Here is a 24,460-nt window from a genome sequence, read left to right on the forward strand (position 1 = left end):
TGACCCCCTGGAATAGAAGACGGGAAATAGAAGAGACAAGGCCATGAAGAACAGAAGGAATAGAAAGAACACAAAGAGCCTTTTGGATGAGATTGAAAGTAAAAACTGTTGTCTACTATGGAGGATAAAAGCCTTGAGTTTAGCTCTAACCAGCTCCTGACAGTCCCAATCCATCACTGGAGGTGTTGGTCTAATTACAACCAGACCGGGGTTCAAATACTATTTGACATAATTTCAGCTGGGCTTGATTGAGCTTGCCTGCCGGAATGGACCAATATGACAGCACAAGTATTTTAAAGATTTTAAATAGTATTTGAACCCAGGTCTGATTCCAACATTCCTGTCCTCACCACAATGAGAACTGTGACCCCTCCTGACCCTGATCCTTAACCCTCTAATAATCCCCTGACCCTAGTGTCTTTATGCACAGTAGATCTATTCTATTTGAAGTGTTATTGCTTTGTGTTGACGTCTGCTAGTCCCAATAACCCTATGGTACACTTCAGGCCTCATCATCCTAAGGTTCCGTTTACACAGGCAGCCCAATTCTGATCCTTTCCCACTAACAATAAATCTGATCCATTAAATCAATCCAATAAAAACCAATATACAAAGCAATAACTCAAGTCTATAAGAATAACTAATGTCAATAACTTTTCACAGCCTGTCAGTTGACAAACCTATAGACATGATTGGATGATTGAAATAACCCAGTAACCAATCAGAATGCATGTAGACACTGGCATGGTCAAACAACAATGTGTGGTAGAAAATCAACAAGAGGTCATGGTACAGTCAAGAGCAACAATCAGCTTGGAGTCGAAACCTTGGTGCTCAAGGGCAGGGCAACCCCAAACAGCACTAAATCAATCAACAGCTATTACCTATTAATACCTACATTCACCACTTATCAACAGTAACTGCTGGTTAAATCATCAGAAGCCTACATGGTCACAAAATTGCCCTTTCCACACTACTGAGCCAAGCTGAGCGAAGACATACTGCACTGGCCTGGTTATACATCCAACATAGTGACTGGAACCATGTTCTAAAGGACAATGTTATAATACTTCAAATGGCTATAATATGACAGTACCCAAATACCAAGACAAGAGCAGCCTTAGCCACTGAACAGTCAGTAAAGAAAAGCTAGGCAAATAGAGGATTATTTTCTTTGAAAGGAGTTTGCAGTTTATCGGGTAACATCTTCCTTAAGGTGACCCATTTTAACCTTGGGAAATGTTTTATTAATAAGATATTAGTATGGTGTGATAGTCTATCCTATTTTAGACATATGTATGCAAAAATACTGAATGCCATTAACTGCCAGCTACTACCGCTCCAAGCTGGATGAGACTGTCTTAGATCGGAATCAATAAAGCAGATCGAACAACACTCATAGACTTTCAAAAACATGTTGTACATCACGGAGATACAGTGAGGGAAAAAAGTATTTGATTTGTTGTACGTTTGCCCACTGACAAAGACATGATCAGTCTATAATTTTAATGGTAGGTTTATTTGAACAGTGAGAGACAGAATAACAACAAAAAATTCCAGAAAAACGCATGTCAAAAATTTTATAAATTGATTTGCATTTTAATGAGGGAAATAAGTATTTGACTCCTCTGCAAAACATGTCTTCGTACTTGGTGGCAAAACCCTTGTTGGCAATCACAGTGGTCAGACGTTTCTTGTAGTTGGCCACCAGGTTTGCACACATCTCAGGAGGGATTTTGTCCCACTCCTCTTTGCAGATCTTCTCCAAGTCATTAAGGTTTCGAGCCTGACGTTTGGCAACTCGAACCTTCAGCTCCCTCCACAGATTCTCCAAGGGATTAAGGTCTGGAGACTGGCTAGGCCACTCCAGGACCTTAATGTGCTTCTTCTTGAGCCACTCCTTTGTTGCCTTGGCCGTGTGTTTTGGGTCATTGTCATGCTGGAATACCCTTCCACGATCCATTTTCAATGCCCTGGCTGAGGGAAGGAGGTTCTCACCCAAGATTTGACGGTGCATGGCCCCGTCCATCGTCCCTTTGATGCGGTGAAGTTGTCCTGTCCCCTTAGCAGAAAAACACCCCCAAAGCATAATGTTTCCACCTCCATGTTTGACGGTGGGGATGGTGTTCTTGGGGTCATAGGCAGCAATCCTCCTCCTCCAAACATGGCGAGTTGAGTTGATGCCAAATAGCTCCATTTTGGTCTCACACTTTCACCCAGTTCTCCTCTGAATCATTCAGATGTTCATTGGCAAACTTAAGACGGCCCTGTATATGTGTTTTCTTGAGCAGGGGGACCTTGCAGGCGCTGCAGGATTTCAGTCCTTCACGGCGTAGTGTGTTACCAATTGTTTTCTTGGTGACGATGGTCCCAGCTGCCTTGAGATCATTGACAAGATCCTCCCGTGTAGTTCTGGGCTGATTCCTCACCGTTCTCATGATCATTGCAACTCCACGAGGTGAGATCTTGCATGGAGCCCCAGGCCGATGGAGATTGACAGTCTTTTGTGTTTCTTCCATTTGCGAATAATCGCACCAACTGTTGTCACCTTCTCACCAAGCTGCTTGGCGATGGTCTTGTAGCCCATTCCAGCCTTGTGTAGGTCTTCAATCTTGTCCCTGACATCCTTGGAGAGATCTTTGGTCTAGGCCATGGTGGAGAGTTTGTAATCTGATTGATTGATTGCTTCTGTGGACAGGTGTCTTTTATACAGGTAACAAACTGAGATTAGGAGCACTCCCTTTAAGAATGTGCTCCTAATCTCAGCTCGTTACCTGTATAAAAGACACCTGGGAGCCAGAAATCTTTCTGATTGAGAGGGGGTCAAATACTTATTTCCCACATTAAAATGCAAATAAATTTGTTATATTTTTTACATGCGTTTTTCTGGATTTTTTTGTTGTTATTCTGTCTCTCACTATTCAAATAAACCTACCATTGAAATTATAGACTGATCATTTCTTTGTCAGTGGGCAAACGTACAAAATCAGCAGGGGATCAAATACTTTTTTCCCTCACTGTTCAGAGACAGAGAGACAGAGAAACAGAGAGAGAGAGAGCGAGACAAAGAGAAAGACAGAGCGACAGAGGTAAATATGTTGATGTGGGCCTTTGGGCCTGCAATAGTCCCCATCTCCCTCTCTGCATGAATAGCTTACTCAACCCATTGGAGAGCAGAGAGAGGCAGGGAGAATACATTTGTTAATGTTAATAATTGAGCTGCTAGTCAGTCTGATAGAAGCTCAATTTAGAGAGAGCAGATCACAGTCCTAAAGACTGGCTGATCACAGGGCTTTCACTGTGGATAACCTAACACAGTACATAATGCTGCTTTCTCCCATCTACACAACCACAGATAGGACTTTTCCTTATGATACAGTACCTTTTCCATGCTCTCTAGAGAATCTTGCTAAAGATACGTTTTCTTTCAGTGATTAGAGAAGCAGATATCAAGGGATCCCATACCACAGCACTTCCCCATCCTGACATCCTCTCAACAGCATAGATAACACTGGTGCATCCCAAATGGCACCCTATTCCCTATATAGTCGACTACTTACATTATATAACAGGCCACTATATAGGCAATATATAGGCAATTTTTCTCTACGCCCTATGGCAAAATGAGTAGAATCATCTTCGCTGTCACGAGGGGGGGGCGTAAAATGTTTTACTCACAAGGTGGTAGGGCTGAGCGATGTGACCAAAATATCATATCACGGTATTTAAAAAAAGATTAGACGGTATGATGGTATTTGACAGTATGTTTTTTAATAATAAAAGTTCTAAATTTGCTTTATGAGTAGTGCGTGACCCTAGGGTGGCAACACATACAGTTGAAGTCTGAAGTTTACATACACCTTAGCCAAATACATTTAAACTCAGTTTTTCACAATTCCTGACATTTAATCCTAGTAGAAATTCCCTTTTTTAGGTCAGTTAGGATCACCACTTTATTTTAAGAATGTGAAATGTCAGAATAATAGAAGAGAGAATGATTTATTTCAGCTATTATTTCTTTCATCACATTCCCGGTGGGTCAGAAGTTTACATACACTCAATTAGTATTTGGTAGCATTGCCTTTAAATTGTTTAACTTGGGTCTAACGTTTCGGGTAGCCTTCCACAAGCTTCCCACAATAAGTTGGGTGAATTTTGGCCCATTCCTCCTGACAGAGCTGGTGTAACTGAGTCAGGTTTGTACGCCTCCTTGCTCGCACACGCTTTTTCAGTTCTGCCCACAAATGTTCTATAGGATTGAGGTCAGGGCTTTGTGATGGCCACTCCAATACCTTGACTTTGTTGTCCTTAAGCCATTTTGCCACAATTTTGGAAGTATGCTTGGGGTCATTGTCCATTTGGAAGATCCATTTGCGACCAAGCTTTAACTTCCTGACTGATGTCTTGAGATGTTGCTTCAATATATCCACATAATATTCCTTCCTTATGATGCCATCTATTTTGTGAAGTGCACCAGTCCCTCCTGCAGCAAATCACCCCCACAGCATACTTTTTAAATTTTTTATTTAACCTTTATTTAACCAGGTAAGCCAGTTGAGAACAAGTTCTCATTTACAACTGCGACCTGGCCAAGATAAAGCAAAGCAGTGCGATAAAAACAACAACACAGAGTTACATATGGGGTAAAACAAAACATAAAGTCAAAAATACAACAGAAAATATATATACAGTGTGTGCAAATGTAGCAAGTTATGGAGGTAAGGCAATAAATAGGCCATAGTGCAAAATAATTACAATTAGTATTAACACTGGAATGATAGATGTGCAAGAGATGATGTGCAAATAGAGATACTGGGAAACTGCAAATGAGCAAAATAAATAACAATATGGGGATGAGGTAGTTGGGTGAGCTAATTTCAGATGGGCTGTGTACAGGTGCAGTGATCGGTAACGTGCTCTGACAACTGATGCTTAAAGTTAGTGAGGGAGATAAGAGTCTCCAGCTTCAGAGATTTTTGCAATTCGTTCCAGTCATTGGCAGCAGAGAACTGGAAGGAATGGCGGCCAAAGGAGGTGTTGGCTTTGGGGATGACCAGTGAGATATACCTGCTGGAGCGCATACTACGGGTGAGTGTTGCTATGGTGACCAATGAGCTAAGATAAGGCGGGGATTTGCCTAACAGTGATTTATAGATGGCCTGGAGCCAGTGGGTTTGGCGACGAATATGTAGTGAGGACCAGCCAACAAGAGCGTACAGGTCACAGTGGTGGGTAGTATATGGGGCTTTGGTGACAAAACGGATGGCACTGTGATAGACTACATCCAATTTGCTGAGTAGAGTGTTGGAGGCTATTTTGTAAATGACATCGCCGAAGTCAAGGATCGGTAGGATAGTCAGTTTTACGAGGGCATGTTTGGCAGCATGAGTGAAGGAGGCTTTGTTGCGAAATTGGAAGCTGATTTTAGATTTAACTTTGGATTGGAGATGCTTAATGTGAGTCTGGAAAGAGAGTTTACAGTCTAACCAGACACCTAGGTATTTGTAGTTGTCCACATACTCTAGGTCAGACCCATCGAGAGTAGTGATTCTAGTCGGGTGGGCGGGTGCCAGCAGTGTTCGATTGAAGAGCATGCATTTAGTTTTACTAGAGTTTAAGAGCAGTTGGAGGCTACTGAAGGAGTGTTGTATGGCATTGAAGCTCGTTTGGAGGTTTGTTAACACAGTGTCCAATGAAGGGCCAGATGTATACAAAATGGTGTCGTCTGTGTAGAGGTGGATCTGAGAGTCACCAGCAGCAAGAGCGACATCATTGATATACACGGAGAAAAGAGTCGGCCCAAGAATTGAACCCTGTGGCACCCCCATAGAGACTGCCATAGGTCCAGACAACAGACCCTCCGATTTGACACATTGAACTCTATCTGAGAAGTAGTTTGTGAACCAGGCGAGGCAGTCATTTGAGAAACCAAGGCTATTTAGTCTGCCAATAAGAATGCGGTGGTTGACAGAGTCGAAAGCCTTGGCCAGGTCGATGAAGACGGCTGCACAGTACTGTCTATTATCGATCGCGGTTATAATATCGTTTAGGACCTTGAGCGTGGCTGAGGTGCACCCATGACCAGCTTGGAAACCGGATTGCATAGCGGAGAAGGTACTGTGGGATTCGAATTGCCAGAGAATATTGCCAGAGAATAAAGGGGGCAGATTTCCGGGCATTGTAGAATAGATTCACGGCATTATGTACAGACAAGGATATGAGTACAGTGGAGGTAAACCTAAGCCTGTTGGGTAACAATGAAAGAGATAGCATCACTGGAGGCACCGATTAAGCCGGTCTCGGCGTGTATGGGGGGGGGTGGAACAAAGGAACTATTTGAGGCAGTTTGAGAGGGACTTGGGGTTCTACAGTGAAATTGTATAATAAGAACTAACTGGAACAGCAATAGGCAAGGCATATTGACATGGGAGAGAGGCATAAAGCAATCACAGGTGTTATTAGAGAGAGCTAAGACAACAACTGGTAATGGCGATAAAGTTTGGGCTGAGGCTAAACAGATAAACAGGACAGGGTACCGTGTAAAGGAACAGTCCAGCAGGCATCAGCTGTGCAGCTGAGTGATCATAAGGTCCAGTGAGCAGCAATATGTGAGTCCGAGAGCAGTTCGAATTGGTGCTACAGCACAGCGAGCAGGAAGCACGGCTGTTGTTTGTGTGTGCTAGCGGGCCGGGGCTAGCAGATGGATCTTCGTGGTCGTCGCAACGGGAAGCCTGTTGAAACCACAGACGATTACGTCAGCAGACCAGTTGTGATGGATCGGTGGGGCTCCGTGTCGACTCTAGGGGGTCCTGTCCGGTTGACAGAGAGGTAGATAGCCGGGAGATGTGCCTGACTCAAGGCTACAACAACGTTCATTTGGTTGCAGCTAGCTAGTGTTAAAGGTCCAGTGATTCAGTGATTCCGGCAGAAAATCCGATAGGTTCTGGGTCGATAACGCGCTGTGCAGACAGTGCAGACTGGCCGATAATAGTCCAGGCTAGAGCTGGCTGGTAGGTAGTGCAGGCCACGGACAATGGTGAAAAACCGCTAACAAAGTAGATGTCCTAACCGACTTGCCAAAACTATAGTTTGTTAACAAGAAATTTGTGGAGTGGTTGAAAAACTAGTTTTAATGACTCCAACCTAAGTGTATGTAAACTTCCGACTTCAACTGTACATTCTAAGTGATTTCAATGGGTCTTTCTTGATTCTGATTGTTTTATACTGGTCAATTCAACATTTTCATCAATTTCTGCATTTCCTGCACTCATTTTAGGTCATTTCCACACTGCCTTGTAGGGCTGCACAATATGTGCAAACAATCTACACTCTAAAAATGAGGGGTTCAATAAGGGTTTTTCTAAGATCCTCAACGTTCTTTGAAGAACCTTAGGGTTCTTGGCACTGAAAATTGCACCCAAAAGGTTCTTCCAAGAACCCCATAGGAGGTGGAGTTCATCGAGGAAGCTCATTAGTTGGTGGGGGTTCTTGCAGGAACCAAACTGCCCAACTGAAACATTTGGATTTGAAAGGACAGCAGGTGCAGGCAATTAACTGAAAAACATAAAGATCTCCTCAATTTAAGGTAAGGTTTGTCCCTTGTATGATCTAAATTGATATTGTTTTATGATCATACCATCTATCTTTTCATATTTGTGCGAAACAGAAAATGGATACAATTCAATGGATATCAATCAACTAAGAGGTAAGAATATGTAGGCTATAAGAATATGTTGAAGGCTAGCCGTATTGGGTGCAGATGACTGAAGTGTTCACTTTTGTGCCTGTGTCTGCAGGTATACAGACGAGGAGGCATACAAAGGTATGTCTATTGGTATGTTAAGCAGATCACATGTACCATCCTCCTCCCTTACCTCTTCAATGAAAATCCCATAGGCCTCTACATTATGGACAAGGTATGTGTATGAAAACCATTATCAAAATAGTTTTTTTCATTCATATTTACCACAAAAACCAAGGTATGAATACTGTCGTGTGCATGTTTTGTTAATCATCTGTATAATTACACATTTTTGGATTCACAGACTTCACCCTCCATACACCTCTGATGAATATAACAGGAAACCTGTTCGATCACCATGCACTGCAAAATCATTCTGGCTATGGATACGAAGAACATCAACACATTAACATCAACATGCCAACATCAACATGCCAGAGGATATACCCATTGGACTTGGGGCTCTGCTGGGAGTTGACCTTATATTGAGATTTTTTTATTCTGCTTTGCCACTAAAATCCTAATAAACACTGACAACTAAAATATTGTGTTATTGTTGTTAAGCGTACTACTACTACTACTACTACTACTACTACTACTACTACTACTACTACTACTACTACTACTACTACTACTACTACTACTACTACTACTACTACTACTACTACTACTACTAATAATAATAATAATAATAATAATAGGGGAAGAAGTTCAAAAATTAACCCCAAAAGGTTATTCAAAAGGTTCTTCGAGGATCCATTAAAAGGGTTTTTTGAAGAACCCTTTTAAAGAGTTATTCAAATAACTTATAGGGGTTCCCCCACAGTTTCAATTTGAAGAACCCCTAAAGGATCCTCCAGGAACCTTTACTTTTTAGAGTGTAGGCCTTATTCTTAACCAAACTGTTGCAATTGCGATTTGACTTGTGATTTAGAGCAAAACACTTGGGTGAACTGTTGGAATCATGGAAATATAATGATTATTCTAATTCTATAGTTAGAATATAATAGTAGGCACATTGAATACAGTGTTTGACATGACAACAAATGAAAAAACCAGGGAGGCGTTATTGTGACAGGGTAGGAACCAAAGTGTTGACAAGTGTTTCCTAGGGGACCATATAATCTTTGGCTACATTGAAAGTTCTCTCTTAGCTACTTCATGTAGCTAACATATTCTTGCGTCGCTTATTCCTCTTTGATTTAGAAGATACTGTTGTACAAAAAAACATGCAGATGTAGGTCTACACCATCACTGGTATTATCAGGCTGTATAGCTAGTTGCGTTTGCTCTGACTCAGTACATTTATTAGCTAGCTAGCGATTAGCATTAGTGGCTAACAAGATTTATGCCCAACTTACTAAGAAAAGACAAATGAGCTGTTTGCAGATGTAAGAAACACAAACTAATAGTGGAATTATAGAACGGTAGTGGATTTATATTAAGAAGTACCACGATCCCTGCGGCCCCTCATGATGAGTTTCCTTTTTTGTGGCTCCCGCCCCCATCAAAGTTGCCCACCCCTGCTCTAAGGTTTGCCTGGCTGCAGTAGCTCTGTTGCGCTCCTCCACAACAGCTTCAGTACAATCATCGATCCTAACTATCCAATCCAATCCTCTTGACTGTGACTGAGTCGTGGTCAAAAGTCGTGCACTATAAAGGGAATAGGGTACCATTTGGGATTCAACCAGTATTCCAAGTCATCTCAGGTCACAGTGCTAAAATACCTTTTACGAGGCTGCACAGAAAACCAATCACATTTCTTTACAGCAGCAAGTCCCACAGCCGTACAGCTGACAGCAACAATACCCACATATTGGACACTTGTCAAGCATTGATTATGCAGTAGCCTAATGTTCTACAATACAATCATAACAGTTTTGCTCGCTATTCGCTCGCAGTAAAACATCAGTACAACACACAAACATACACACAGACAGAGAGACAGACAGACAGACAGACAGGCAGGCAGACACACACACACACATACACTGTAACAACCTTACCAAGCGTTTTACCTTCCACCTGGGGCCTGTAAGGTCCGCCTCTATGCGTGCACACTAAAGGTCTTCACGGATCCAACTGTACCTGAATACCCGAGACCCGACCTGGGACCCTAACGGCCCCAGATCCAAAATTGTAAATAATGTCCCGGGTCTTGGTCGGATCTGATATGATTGTCACGGGTCTCGGGTATGTGTAATTTTTACTGAATTGTCCGGAAGGGCCCCTACAGATCAGAAGGGGACTACTGTAGTAAAGAGAGAGAGAGACATTTTATAATTTATGCTGCTGGTTTTCACGAGAGTGGAGTGTTGGCCAATCATGAGTCATCAAAGCGGCAATAGGCTACAGTCTTAGAGCCTCCGTGTGGAGCAAAAGTTAGGAGATATCTAATCAATGGAAGATGGAATTAAAATGACGGAATTAAAAAGGTAGCCCTTTCCTGCAGTCAAATGACCAAATCGCCCTCATGGGTGGAATATTATTAATATTTTTCATAATTTCATAATTAATCAACATTATTTAAAGAAACCGCTGATGTATACAGTGGGGAAAAAAGTATTTAGTCAGCCACCAATTGTGCAAGTTCTCCCACTTAAAAAGATGAGAGAGGCCTGTAATTTTCATCATAGGTACACGTCAACTATGACAGACAAAATGAGGAAAAAATATCCAGAAAATCACATTGTAGGATTTTTTATGAATTTATTTGCAAATTATGGTGGAAAATAAGTATTTGGTCAATAACAAAAGTTTCTCAATACTTTGTTATATACCCTTTGTTGGCAATGACACAGGTCAAACGTTTTCTGTAAATCTTCAAAAGGTTTTCACACACTGTTGCTGGTATGTTGGCCCATTCCTCCATGCAGATCTCCTCTAGAGCAGTGATGTTTTGGGGCTGTCGCTGGGCAACACAGACTTTCAACTCCCTCCAAAGATTGTCTATGGGGTTGAGATCTGGAGACTGGCTAGGCCACTCCAGGACCTTGAAATACTTCTTACGAAGCCCGGGCGGTGTGTTTGGGATCATTGTCTTGCTGAAAGACCCAGCCATGTTTCATCTTCAATGCCCTTGCTGATGGAAGGAGGTTTTCACTCAAAATCTCACGATACATGGCCCCATTCATTCTTTCCTTTACACGGATCAGTCGTCCTGGTCCCTTTGCAGAAAAACAGCCCCAAAGCATGATGTTTCCACCCCCATGCTTCACAGTAGGTATGGTGTTCTTTGGATGCAACTCAGCATTCTTTGTCCTCCAAACACGACGAGTTGAGTTTTTACCAAAAAGTTATATTTTGGTTTCATCTGACCATATGACATTCTCCCAATCCTCTTCTGGATCATCCAAATGCACTCTAGCAAACTTCAGACGGGCCTGGACATGTACTGGCTTAAGCAGGGGGACACGTCTGGCACTGCAGGATTTGAGTCCCTGGCGGCGTAGTGTGTTACTGATGGTAGGCTTTGTTACTTTGGTCCCAGCTCTTTGCAGGTCATTCACTAGGTCCCCCCGTGTGGTTCTGGGATTTTTGCTCACCGTTCTTGTGATCATTTTGACCCCACTGGTGAGATCTTGCGTGGAGCCCCTGATCGAGGGTGATTATCAGTGGTCTTGTATGTCTTCCATTTCCTAATAATTGCTCCCACAGTTGATTTCTTCAAACCAAGCTGCTTACCTATTGCAGATTCAGTCTTCCCAGCCTGGTGCAGGTCTACAATTCTGTTTCTGGTGTCCTTTGACAGCTCTTTGGTCTTGGCCATAGTGGAGTTTGGAGTGTGACTGTTTGAGGTTGTGGACAGGTGTCTTTTATACTGATAACAAGTTCAAACAGGTGCCATTAATACAGGTAACGAGTGGAGGACAGAGGAGCCTCTTAAAGAAGAAGTTACAGGTCTGTGAGAGCCAGAAATCTTGCTTGTTTGTAGGTGACCAAATACTTATTTTCCACCATAATTTGCAAATAAATTCATTAAAAATCCTACAATGTGATTTTCTGGATTTGTTTTTCTCAATTTGTCTGTCATAGTTGACGTGTACCTATGATGAAAATTACAGGCCTCTCTCATCTTTTTAAGTGGGAAAACTTGCACAATTGGTGGCTGACTAAATACTTTTTTCCCCCACTGTATATAGTGTAATATTGGGATGCAAACTCAAAATGGAACACATGGTACAGGTGTCTACTTTTTTCAAAGACCATAACCATGTGTGTGAGGTGTATACTTTTGTTTCAAGTAGATTTGTTTAAGACTACCAAGAAACTATCTGTGTGACCCTCCAACTGCAGTTAAAGATTAAAGGAGAAGTATAGGCTACAAGGACCAAAGAGCCAACAGGTAGGCTGCTACTTAATATTCTGAATGGAGTTGTTGTTATTTGTAACTGTATGATTAGAAAGCACATGCACTGCAGCCTCAGTTTGCCTAGCTAGCTAACGTTAGCTAGCTTAACTAGCTTCTCCCAGATTGATGCAGTCAAGACAGGTACTACTTAATCATATTTGATGATAAATAACCTAGCTGTGGCAGCTATTAGTCTGCTATAGCGCGAGTCGGCTTGATTGGTTGCCATCTCTCGTCTCTCCTTCCTCCCTGTGTCACTCTCTCACAGTACGGCCCCTCCCCGCATGCTAGAGCGGCACCTCTCTCCCTCCTCTCACGCTTTATCAGCTCCGGTTAATAAACGAGCTTCGGGTCTGAATCCGACCAGCTCTATATGGAACGGGTCTAGTTGTCCTCGGGTCGGTTCAGAACAGGTCTTTATATATTAAAAATGTATGTATGCATATCGGGGCCGGGTGGCCTTAGTGTTGGCTCCTGGGTCCTGCTCCCTCCTGTCTCTCCCGCTGTTCCCTCACTGTTCCCCTGAGATCTGGTGTATTATACCAGGGCCATGTATACAGGGCTTAAGAATGTGAATGGCATGTCTGTGTGTGTGTGTGTGTACCTGTATCCTGGTTAGCGGTTGCCCATGCCGGAGGTTGTACACTAAAAAGGCTGTTTAACTAAACCAACAGAGAAAGGTGTGTTCTGTTTACACACACACACACACACACACACACACACACACACACACACACACACACAATCTTAACTCATGCTAGGGTTCTACTGGGGCAGAACAACCTTGCTACTACAGAAGAACATACTGCCTATAATGTGTCAAGCTTCAACAAAATGTAAATGTTTAGCACAAAGCTAAAGCAACTGGCTATGGACTCTTTACAATTAAATAGTTCCTACCAAAAAAAATTATAATCTTTCTATTCTAAAAGCATTATAAATGTGACATAGAGAAGACATTAGAAACAAGGATATGGGTGGAGTGGACGTATAGATGGAGTGGACTAATAGATGGAGTGGACTAATAGATGGAGTGGACTAATAGCTGGAGTAGACGTATAGATGGAGTGGACTAATAGATGGAGTGGACGTATAGATGGAGTGGACGTATAGATGGAGTGGACTAATAGATGGAGTGGACTAATAGATGGAGTGGACTAATAGCTGGAGTGGACGTATAGATGGAGTGGACTAATAGCTGGAGTGGACGTATAGATGGAGTGGACGTATAGATGGAGTGGACTAATAGATGGAGTGGACGTATAGATGGAGTGGACTAATAGATGGAGTGGACGTATAGATGGAGTGGACGTATAGATGGAGTGGACGTATAGATGGAGTGGACGTATAGATGGAGTGGACGTATAGATGGAGTGGACGTATAGATGGAGTGGACGTATAGATGGAGTGGACGTATAGATGGAGTGGACGTATAGATGGAGTGGACGTATAGATGGAGTGGACTAATAGATGGAGTGGACTAATAGCTGGAGTGGACGTATAGATGGAGTGGACGTATAGATGGAGTGGACGTATAGATGGAGTTGACGTATAGATGGAGTGGACGTATAGATGGAGTGGACTAATAGATGGAGTGGACGTATAGATGGAGTGGACGTATAGATGGAGTGGACGTATAGATGGAGTGGACATATAGATGGAGTTGACGTATAGATGGAGTGGACGTATAGATGGAGTGGACTAATAGATGGAGTGGACGTATAGATGGAGTGGACTAATAGATGGAGTGGACGTATAGATGGAGTGGACGTATAGATGGAGTGGACGTATAGATGGAGTGGACGTATAGATGGAGTGGACGTATAGATGGAGTGGACGTATAGATGGAGTGGACGTATAGATGGAGTGGACGTATAGATGGAGTGGACGTATAGATGGAGTGGACTAATAGATGGAGTGGACGTATAGATGGAGTGGACGTATAGATGGAGTGGACGTATAGATGGAGTGGACGTATAGATGGAGTGGACTAATAGATGGAGTGGACGTATAGATGGAGTGGACGTATAGATGGAGTGGACGTATAGATGGAGTGGACGTATAGATGGAGTGGACGTATAGATGGAGTGGACGTATAGATGGAGTGGACGTATAGATGGAGTGGACGTATAGATGGAGTGGACGTATAGATGGAGTGGACTAATAGATGGAGTGGACGTATAGATGGAGTGGACGTATAGATGGAGTGGACGTATAGATGGAGTGGACGTTTCGATGGAGTGGACAATTAGATGGAGTGGACTAATAAATGGAGTGGACGTATAGATGGAGTGGACGTATAGATGGAGTGGACGTATAGATGGAGTGGACGTTTCGATGGAGTGGACGTATAGATGGAGTGGACTAATAAATGGAGTGGACGTATAGATGGAGTGGACGTATAGATGGAGTGGACGTATAGATGGAGTGGACGTTTCGATGGAGTGGACAATTAGATGGAGTGGACTAATAGCTGGAGTGGACTAATAGCTGGAGTGGACGTATAGATGGAGTGGACTAATAAATGGAGTGGACTATTAGCTGGAGTGAAGTAATAGATGGAGTGGACAGGGGCTACAGTATGTGAAATTACATTATAATAAATGAGCTCAGACAGAATCACGTTATGTCTAGGGTTAATGTGTGTCACGTCTCCTCCCGTTGCTCCCCTCCACACTCTGATTCGCCGGTCTACTGAGCCACAGGTCTGAGCGCACCACCTCAGCAACACCGGAATGGAAACCCAACGCACCCTAATCACCTCCAGCGCACCTGCACCTCATCATCTCATCACCAGCCCTGTTTAGCCCTGGACTGTTCTGTATGATGTTGTGTGTGATTGTTTAGCTTCGTGTCGTTTACTCTTTGTTATATCTCTTTGTCATTGTTAAGTAAACCCTGACCTTGTTAATGTCTGCGTCCTGCCTCTTCATATACGCAGTACTCGTCACATGTTTACCTACTGTATCATAATAATTCCCATGGAAATCAGGCAAAATGTTACCATAAAATGTCAGTGTTTCCTTAGGCCGTAAGTGGCCCTTAATTCAGCAGGAAACCACGGGAGAGAAGCATGCAGTGGGATACACTAGTTTTATGGCTCTCATAACAACTGATTGTCTGTGCAATCAACAGAAATAACCACAAAATCAATGTCTCGGTAACAACGTGTGTGTGTGGCATCCGGTTCTGTATGTCGTTTAGCCACTTAACAAGAGAGTATACAGGAGAGGTTGAGTCCAATTAAGAAGAGCAAACACACACTTTATCTAAATAGATGAAGATCCGGTGTGTGTGTGTGTATGTAGATGTGTGTTTGTTTAACTAGTGCCGCTTAACGTTAATCGAGACCAATCCAACCTGTTCTGCTACTGTAAGACACCTAGGCACAGATTTAGGATCAAATCCTAACCTTCTCCACTCCACAAGCTCTCACAGTCTCCCTTTAGAATCCCAAGTTTGTCCATAAACATTTAGAAGGTTTAGTTTAGGCATTAATTCTGAATGGTTAAGGTAAGAGTTAAGGTTTGGGATAAGGTTAAAACTAAAAAACTAAAATCAAGTGCCTAGCACTGGGATTGAACATGTGAACCACATGGCCCATCCGCCATCCCCGTCCACAAGGCCATAGCAAACCGAATTTGAACTTAGGTCAATGTCTGGGTGATCTAAGGTCCATGTGGCATATAGAGAGAAACAGGTCAGATGAGCTATGGTAGGCCTACATTTGATGCTTATGCAAGTCAAACAGCAGAGCACGGAGGGGAGGGAGAGGAGGAGAAAGGAGGAGGAGAGGAGGGGGAGAAGAGGAGATGAGAAGAGTGGGAGGAGGAAGAGGTGAGCTGTGAAAATGTAGCTCACATCAATTACTCCACATTTCAGCTCCTCTCTTCTGTGTGTCTGAGTGTCATCTGAGGGTTCTCTGATCCCTCAGGCTCTCTCTCTCTGGGCTCTCTCTGCGTGTGTGTGTGTGTGTGTGTGTGTGTGTGTGTGTGTGTGAGAGGATCCCCCTCAGAGCTCTGGCTTACAGGGGACTGGAGAAAGGAGCTAGTGTGGTACAGCATTCTCAATAGGACTATGATACAGAGCTAATATGATTGGCTTTACACAAGGCCCCTTCTATCTAGAGAGGATACAGAGGCCACAGTAGGAAAGATATTGCATTTAGAAATGACAGGAGCAAGAAAAGTATCACTACTTCAGTCTTACCTTGTCGCATTACGTTTGTGTTCGTTTTTGTGTTCGGCAGGGTTTTTTTTCCTGGCTTTCGCGCACACAATTTATTTTCTTGAGGATTGTCGAAGTTCGGTAGCCGAAGTCTACACCCCTTCGTCAGTGATTGGTCAACAGGACTACTCCTAGTAGGAGTGGGAACTATGGACGGGATTCTTCAATGAAGTGTGTGTTTGTCATTCAACGAGAGACGACTAGTTTTCATGCATATTTTTCACTTGAGAAATACTGCAACAAAACATCTTAGTTAGATGTAAAATTGCGTGACTAAGACCTCTTCGGCAAAAACGTCAAAATTAATGACATTTCTTGATTTATCTTAGATTAATTCTGACTATTTTGAGGAAGTGTATGCTGGCTATGTTGATGCTACGGCGTCTCAAGAGGGACAAACAGTAATATTGTCCGTTTTCAAGCAAAGTATGCGAGGCACAGACGTTTGCTTCTCCTAGATGAGTTCTGCTAGGAGCATACCCAACCTAGTATGCGGGCACCTTTAGCATTTCAACCTTTTCCTTATATAGTGTAGCTAAGTATCATGCAGTTTGATTCAAGAATTTTGTGACGGAAACTTGCAGTCTTTAAGTCACACACGCTGACCATTGTGACCATACTGCTGCTGACTCAGATGCACACGCACACACTCCGACCTGACAGTAGACAAAGGAAGCAGATGAACTCATATAAATCCCTCCCTCCCTGAAAACTAGCTGTTATTATTGGCAGAGAGGTTTGAAACTCTCTTTGTTATTGGTCTATTCATTTATACCGCCTGGTGATGTCGCCAGGCAAGCAAAAACTCCATCCCACCAAAACAGACAGAAATTTCAGGCGGTCTTTTCAAACAGCTCTTACACTAAAAGGGCATTATCATTATTTTCACAATTTAAGTTAATAGACCATTTTAAATCAATAACAATCACAATTGTTATTTTGGGGTTGAATGCTGACATTCTACCTGATGATGTTGGAGGAGAGATGTCTCTGGGGAATGCCTGTAAACCCTTAGACTAGAGTAAAAGTCCAGAGTGGGCGGCAGGTAGCCTAGTGGTTAAGAGTGTTGGGCCAGTAACCGAAAGGTCACTGGTTCGAGTCCTTGAGCCGGCTAGGTGAAAAATAAGTCACTCTGGATAAACGTGTCTACTAAAATGTAAATGAGTAGAGGCGCAAACACAACTGCATGAGAGAATGTCTCCATTTAGGAGCTTCACTCCCCAGTGGCCTTCATATGACAGTGGGAAGCATCATGGGATATGTAGTCTGAATTATGAAAATACGTAGTTGGCCTATTGTTAGAATGTTGTTACCGTGGTTTAATGCAACTTTGCTTCCATTTTACCCCGTGTACAATGTTGCATCATTCTTAGCTATCAAATACTTCTCAGTTCAAGAGGAATTCTAGCTGTGTGTGTGTTTGTGCATGCTAGTGTGTGTGTGTCATGTAGAGGAAAGGTTCGGTCTTTCATTTAGACCAGATAAGGAGGGCTAGTGTTCAGCTTGTGCTGGTACACACACACACACACACTCTCTCTTCTCTGGGTTCTCCTCAACCAGCCCTGCCCAAACATGGTCAGAATCCCACAGAACATGTGCACGCACGCACGAAGACACACACACACACACAAAATGGGCCAGCGACCTCCCAGCCCCAGTAGAAACAGTGGATCCTGGGTCCAGCCTGGATTCCAACTGAGGAGAATTTCATTATCCCCTAGATATACTTACCCTGCTTCCCCATGGACAAGTCATTAGTGTACTACGTTACTGGACAGACTAATAATAGACAGACAGACAAACAGACAGACGTGCTACGCTACGGCCTGCTGCAGGTCTGTCCCATTCCTTTTCTCTCCCTCTCCCTCCCCTCTCTCTCTCCTCTGTCCCCCTTTGCTTCCAGTTCCAGCATGACCCCCTCAGAGAGAGAGAGGATGTGTCTATGTGTGTGTGTGTCTGTTTGAAAGACAGCGAGAGAGAACTGAGAGACAGAGAGAGAGAGAGAGAGAGAGAGGGGGGGGGCTCTCTCGCTCCAGGGAAAGCTCTACAAAACCTCAGAATTCTCCCCCTGCCCAAATAAGTATTTATAAAAGAGGAACTTGTTTGCCTTCCTGATCCTTACCAGCCAGGAGAATACAGCATATTTTCCAGCCTCTGAAATACAACATGGCCATATAGAGAGACGGATGAAGAGAGCAAGGGGGGGGGGAGAGAGGGCAGGGGTTAAATGCTTCCCCAGAATGAGGGCTGTCCACAGGGGGAGACTCTGACCCCGAGCGACAGCTTCTGGTTCTGAAATAGAGTGTCTGTGTTGTGTGGGTTTATTATGTAACTATTGTAGCCAGATCAAATAGTATTTATACACATAACTAACTAAAGTAGTCCTAGATCCTAGATTTCTAGGCAGATAACCTAGTGGTATACTGTTTGGAGTGGTTTCTTTCAGATCCACTGGTGGCTAAATGTGAGTGGAATTTAAACGCCATTACTATCAGCGTCTTTTACTAATGTCAGCCAAATGCTACCGTACTGATCACCATTACCTACACTGTATTTGATAAGAACTACAGGAAAGACAAACATGACCTACATGTTAAGAAAAATGTGAGCTCCACTTCAGCAAACACTGCCTGATCGAAAAACCTTTATTATTACATTTCTAGGTAGTGTTTTTCCATTTTGTCTCACAGAAGAGAGCAAGCAGTAGAGATAAAGAGAGATAATAGAGCAGAAGACATGTGGAGAGAGGGCGAGAGAGAGATAAAGAGAGAGGGCAATGAAATAGAGAGAGAACAGAGATAGAGATAAAAACCTTTCTTGACAAACAAGCCTCGTCTACAGATGTTGCTCCTCTCTGACGCCACTGGTCTCCATAGTAACCTGTTGGCCTGTAATAACGCTCCCTGCCACGGCCACATCCACCCGGGGGGACTGATTGGCTGCGTCCGTCACACAAACACACCGGTCTCCTGGTAGCAGTGTTCAGGCCGACTGGGATCCCAGTGTATTTATAGAGACCCTGTCACACTGGGGAGTTTCTATACACACACACACTAGGAATGTGACAAATGTAAAAACCAAAAGTAATATTAGCGTGTTGGTGTTCATAGACGTCCAACAATCTATTGTTAACGCCACATATGGGGTGTTTGAGAGTGTCACGACTTCGGCCGAGGCTGCCTCCCCTCCTTGTTCGGGCAGGCTTCGGCGTTCGTCGTCACCAGCTTACTAACCACTGCCGCCCCAATCATCATCACCTTTGTCTTGTCTTGTCAATCACACACACCTGGTTCTAATCCCCTCATTAGTCCGTGTATAAGTGTTCCCTCTGCCCCTTGTCCTTGTGGGTGATTGTTATTTGTGAGAGTAGTGTAGCTCGGTGGAGCTACTCGTAACATATTGTTGCCAGGGTAGAATTTCCCCTGTGCCTATGTATTATTGGATTCTACCGTTACAGTGTATTTTGCCAGGGATGAGAGTTTCCCTTGTGCCTGTTTCGTTGATCGCTATTTGAGCGCATTTGTGTGTCCACGAAGGAATAAACTCTGTATTCGGTGATTACCCTCCTGCGCCTGACTCCTTCCATCACACTCATCACAGAGAGCTTGCACTTTGTACTTGCAGAGCAATCATTGTACAATTTCTCCATCAGGGCCATCACGGTTTTCCGACATGGCATCTTGTAGTCGGGTTCTAGATATGCCATTAGGGCATTGAAGGCAACACCCTCTACCATTGACAATGGCTGCATATCAACTACAATCATTTCTGTAATCAGCACTGTGATTTTCTCACTCCGTCCCTTATCGCCCTTCTTTCGTGTGAAGAGCCTGTCTAATGTCTGTTATTGGGGGCCTGCGCTGCTGCCAGCAGTGGTTTGGGTCTCATGGTGCCTCTAGGGTTGGGCCCTATCCAGATGTCCATACCGTGCCTGTGTCATCCCGGGATATACTGTATTACCAGTAGTGCACACAAGGGGCACATTTTTCTTTTTCAAAAGTTAAAAAAGCCCCAAAAACGTCACTTACCAGAATGCTAACAAAATGCTAACAAGTACTAAGGAATTCTCATAGCAGATGCTAGGTAAATGCTAATGAGCGCATGCAAACATTTACTACTAGGACAGACAACCCAGCTCAAAAGTTATGCAAGTATCTCAAAACGCAGTTTGCAGCACGCACAAAACAATTATTAGGCAGCAGGGATCTTAATCCAGGATGGGATTGTCTCTGCTGCTGTTACCAAGAAGCTTGATCTTGCAAACTAACTTTAGCCACTTAGCTAACATTAGCAAGTTAGCAAAACCCAGCTGGAGAGAAGAGTTAACTTAATAGTTATAAGATACTGTATATAGCTGGCAAACATTAGTAGTGAATTTCATACAAGTATAACTTCATCACCCCACTTAAATTGCGCTGCAGGAGTGACTCACCTCACGAAGCTACCATTGTGCTCGTTGATGTGACTGGCTCAAACCGGGTAAGCTTCATAATAAACAATTATCTAATGGGCGAAATGATGAATGCGATCTGCGTTATCTATTACCTAGTGCACAAGTTGACTGCAGGTATTTCTTAAAAAAGTACTAATATTCAAAGCCCAAAAAACGTCACTTACCAGAATGCTAACAAAATGCTAACAAGTAATAAGGAATCCTCATAGTCAACGCTAACTAAATGCTAACGAGTGTATTACGAACATTTTGAACAGTTTCTGACCTATACAATACAAGTATATAAGTAACTCAAAAACGCTACTCACAGTTTGCTGCACGCACAAAATGAATATTAGCCAGCAAGGCTCTTGATCCAGGAGGGGATTCTGCTGTTACCAAGCAAATGCTTGATTTTGGAAGAAGCTAACCACTTAGCTTGATGGCTAACTAGCTACTAAATTAGCAAACCAAATGAATAGTATAGATCTTACCAGAAAGATGGAGGGGCTCTGAACTGGGAGGAGGGGGCAGCACACTGGAAAGCTGAGGACAGCACTGGACCAGTTCTGTATGGAGAGAGAGAGAGATGGAGAGAGGGAGAGAGAGAGAACACAAGAGAGAGAGAGAGAGAGAGAGCGAGAAAGAGAGAGATATACATTTTCTCTCTGCTAGTAGTTACAGTAATAACACATCTCATTATTGAGGATGGCTCTAATGCCTCCAGGGGGAAACACTGAAGTGAGATTAAGTTCACACATGAAATACTGAACAATGCATTTGGGCTGCTGCATTTGAACATTTTAATCATACCTCTCCCTCTGCCTTTCTGCAGAATCAACTTTTAATAACAAGCTGCAAGGTAATACATGTTCGATAACCAGGAATAACTGCTGGAAATGAACTGGAAGATCACACAACTGGTGCTGCAGCTGCCAATTAGCAGAGGGAGAGAGAGAGAGACAGGGGTAGATAGAGGGATGGGGAGAGAGATTGAGAGAGAGGAATAGAGTGCATCCCAGAGTTAATCGTCATCAATGGGCATCTCTACCTTAACAGTGTGCAATTCACTTCACCTCTCTTCCCCTCTCCTATCCATCTCTCCTCTCTGCCACTCTCAGGCCGGTCACTAGGCCTCCTCTACAGCCCGTCAAAACAACTCCATGTGGCTATAGTTAGGTTAGGATAGATGTTAAACACGTCAAGCGGTTCAACTCAGTAGAGTGGCTTTTACGGGCCTCTCCAGTTGGAGAGCAGTTTGTTGAGCCGCCAGGCACCAAAAAAGGTAGGCAATCTAGGCATGTCATGTATAGGCTGATATTTATGTTAGACAGTGAGTGTTTTGGTGGAAACATTGTACTAAGCCATGGGGGTGGTGAGAGACAGGGGGAGAAAGAGGGATTAGAGAGAGTGTGAGAAGGGGGGAGAGAGAGAGAGGGGGATGAGTGTCATGGGAAGACTTGTTTTCATGAAAAGATGGCATTCAAAGTCAGCTCCCTGTTTTTGTGATAACTCTGACCAGTATTTAGAAGGTAGTCACCTATTGAAGCATGTTATAACTCTAGTCTTGTCTCCATCCCCTCTCTCTCCCCCTCTCTTCCCCCCTCCCTCTCTCACTGTCTCCATCCCCTCTCTCTCCCTCTCTTCCCCCCTCCCTCTCTCACTGTCTCCATCCCCTCTCTCTCCCTCTCTCTTCCCCCCCTCCCTCTCTCACTGTCTCATCCCCTCTCTCTCCCTCTCTCTTCCCCCCTTCCCTCTCTCACTGTCTCCATCCCCTCTCTCTCTCTTCCCCCCCTCCCTCTCTCACTGTCTCCATCCCCTCTCTCTCCCTCCCTCTCTCACTGTCACCATCCCCTCTCTTCCCCCCGTCCCCCTCTCACTGTCTCCATCCCCTCTCTTCCCCGTCCCTCTCTCACTGTCTCCATCCCCTCTCCCTCCCTCTCTCTTCCCCCCCTCCCTCTCTCACTGTCTCCATCCCCTCTCTCTCCCTCTCTCTTCCCCCCCTCCCTCTCTCACTGTCTCCATCCCCTCTCTCTCCCTTCCCCCCGTCCCTCTCTCACTGTCTCCATCCCCTCTCTCTCCCTTCCCCCCGTCCCTCTCTCACTGTCTCCATCCCCTCTCTCTCCCTTCCCCCCGTCCCTCTCTCACTGTCTCCATCCCCTCTCTCTCCCTTCCCCCCCTCCCTCTCTCACTGTCTCCATCCCCTCCCTCTCCCTTCCCCCCCTCCCTCTCTCACTGTCTCCATCCCCTCCCTCTCCCTTCCCCCCCTCCCTCTCTCACTGTCTCCATCCCCTCCCTCTCCCTTCCCCCCCTCCCTCTCTCACTGTCTCCATCCTCTCTCTCTCTCTCTCTCACGGAGGACATCTCTCCATCAATCTCTTTTCTTTCTCTTCCCCCCCTACAGACAGAGAACTCTCTCTCCATCAATCACAACAGTGGGTTTATTTTTAGGCCCAGCCAGTGTTATTCCAGGTAACATCATCAGAGAGGTGAAGTGTCAGGCAGAAAGCAGAGATTCCTGTTGATTAGTCTAGCAGATAAGAGGTTGGTAATCTCCCTCCCAGTGAACACTAACACACACACACACACACACACACACACACGTAGCTAGAGGGAGATTTACATCATCAGTCAGGCATGACACACAGCTCTAAAATCAATCACAGCCACATATGGGAAACCAGCGTAGGCTGGAATAAGAGACTAACACATGGACATCACAACACACGTGAGCTCAACACGCAAACGTACGTACACTCACCTACATTCTCTATCTCTCTCACACACACTTCAAACAGCATATTCCTTTCAGTCCTACTGTTCTCTTTCTCACACTCGCAGTATCGACAGACACACAGAGGGTGAAATACCTGCAGACTTCAGGAGTGAAATATAGAGCTGTGGGTTACAGCAATAAAACTAAAACTACCAGCCTTGACAGAAGAATGTCTCTCTCTCCCTCACAGACACGCAGACACATGTACAAACACACGCACACACACACACTATCGACAACTCAAGAGAGGAGAGAAGTAGCCCATGTCTCCAGATAATGACTCTGTCTCCGTCTCAGAATGTGTCACATTAGGACGTGTCCTGACAGCAACATCCTGCTGGGAGTATAGGTTCCTACTCATACACTGATGGAGAGAGAGAGGGACACACACACACTTTCGCTGCTCTCGTTTTCTCTACTCCTTCCATCCTCCCGCACTAAGGCCGGCTCTGAGGGGACCTTATACAAACGCTGTGTTCTTATTGGAGCATAGCTCTGAGAAAATCCTGCCCCGCCCGTCACCCTCCAGCTGCCTCCCATAGGACAGCTGGGGTTCTGAGAAGGTCACGGAGGGGTCAGTAGGCCACCATATTGAATATTGCTCTTCTAAAGATAGACTGTGGAGAAGGAGTGATGGGGTGAAGAGAGCAGGAGGAATAGAGGAGTGAGTGATGGGGTAAGAGCTGATGTAATAAGGATGTTAGTCCGTCTCTCATCCCTTCATTTCCTTCTCTCCTTTCTGTATTACTAGGGTCAGGAGTATTTCCCGGTCACATGACCTGATCAGGACAAGTCTGTAGCCTATAGGCCTAACCTTAGACATTTGTTTTTCCTGGTCAGGAGAAATACAAGCATCATATTAGTTCCTCTGGCAGATCAGATCAGTGATCAAGGAGCAGAGAGGAGACGACTCAGACGAGGAAAGGAAACTAG

The 24,460-nt window shown here is 44.2% G+C and overlaps 1 protein-coding gene across 1 annotated transcript in view; it reads right to left on the minus strand.

The window, feature by feature from the left end:
* The window catches only part of LOC311106993 (1-phosphatidylinositol 4,5-bisphosphate phosphodiesterase beta-4-like), a 155,289-nt gene that overhangs the window by 105,112 nt on the left and 25,717 nt on the right, over nucleotides 1-24,460 (minus strand). The window contains exon 3 of the mRNA XM_084149419.1: nucleotides 21,246-21,320. The gene's annotated coding sequence lies outside the window, so the exon portion shown is untranslated. The remainder of the gene's footprint in view (nucleotides 1-21,245; nucleotides 21,321-24,460) is intronic.

The sequence above is a fragment of the Coregonus lavaretus genome (genome assembly GCF_964263955.1).
Source record: "Coregonus lavaretus genome assembly, chromosome: 31".
In the NCBI taxonomy this organism is placed as follows: Eukaryota; Metazoa; Chordata; class Actinopteri; order Salmoniformes; family Salmonidae; genus Coregonus; species Coregonus lavaretus.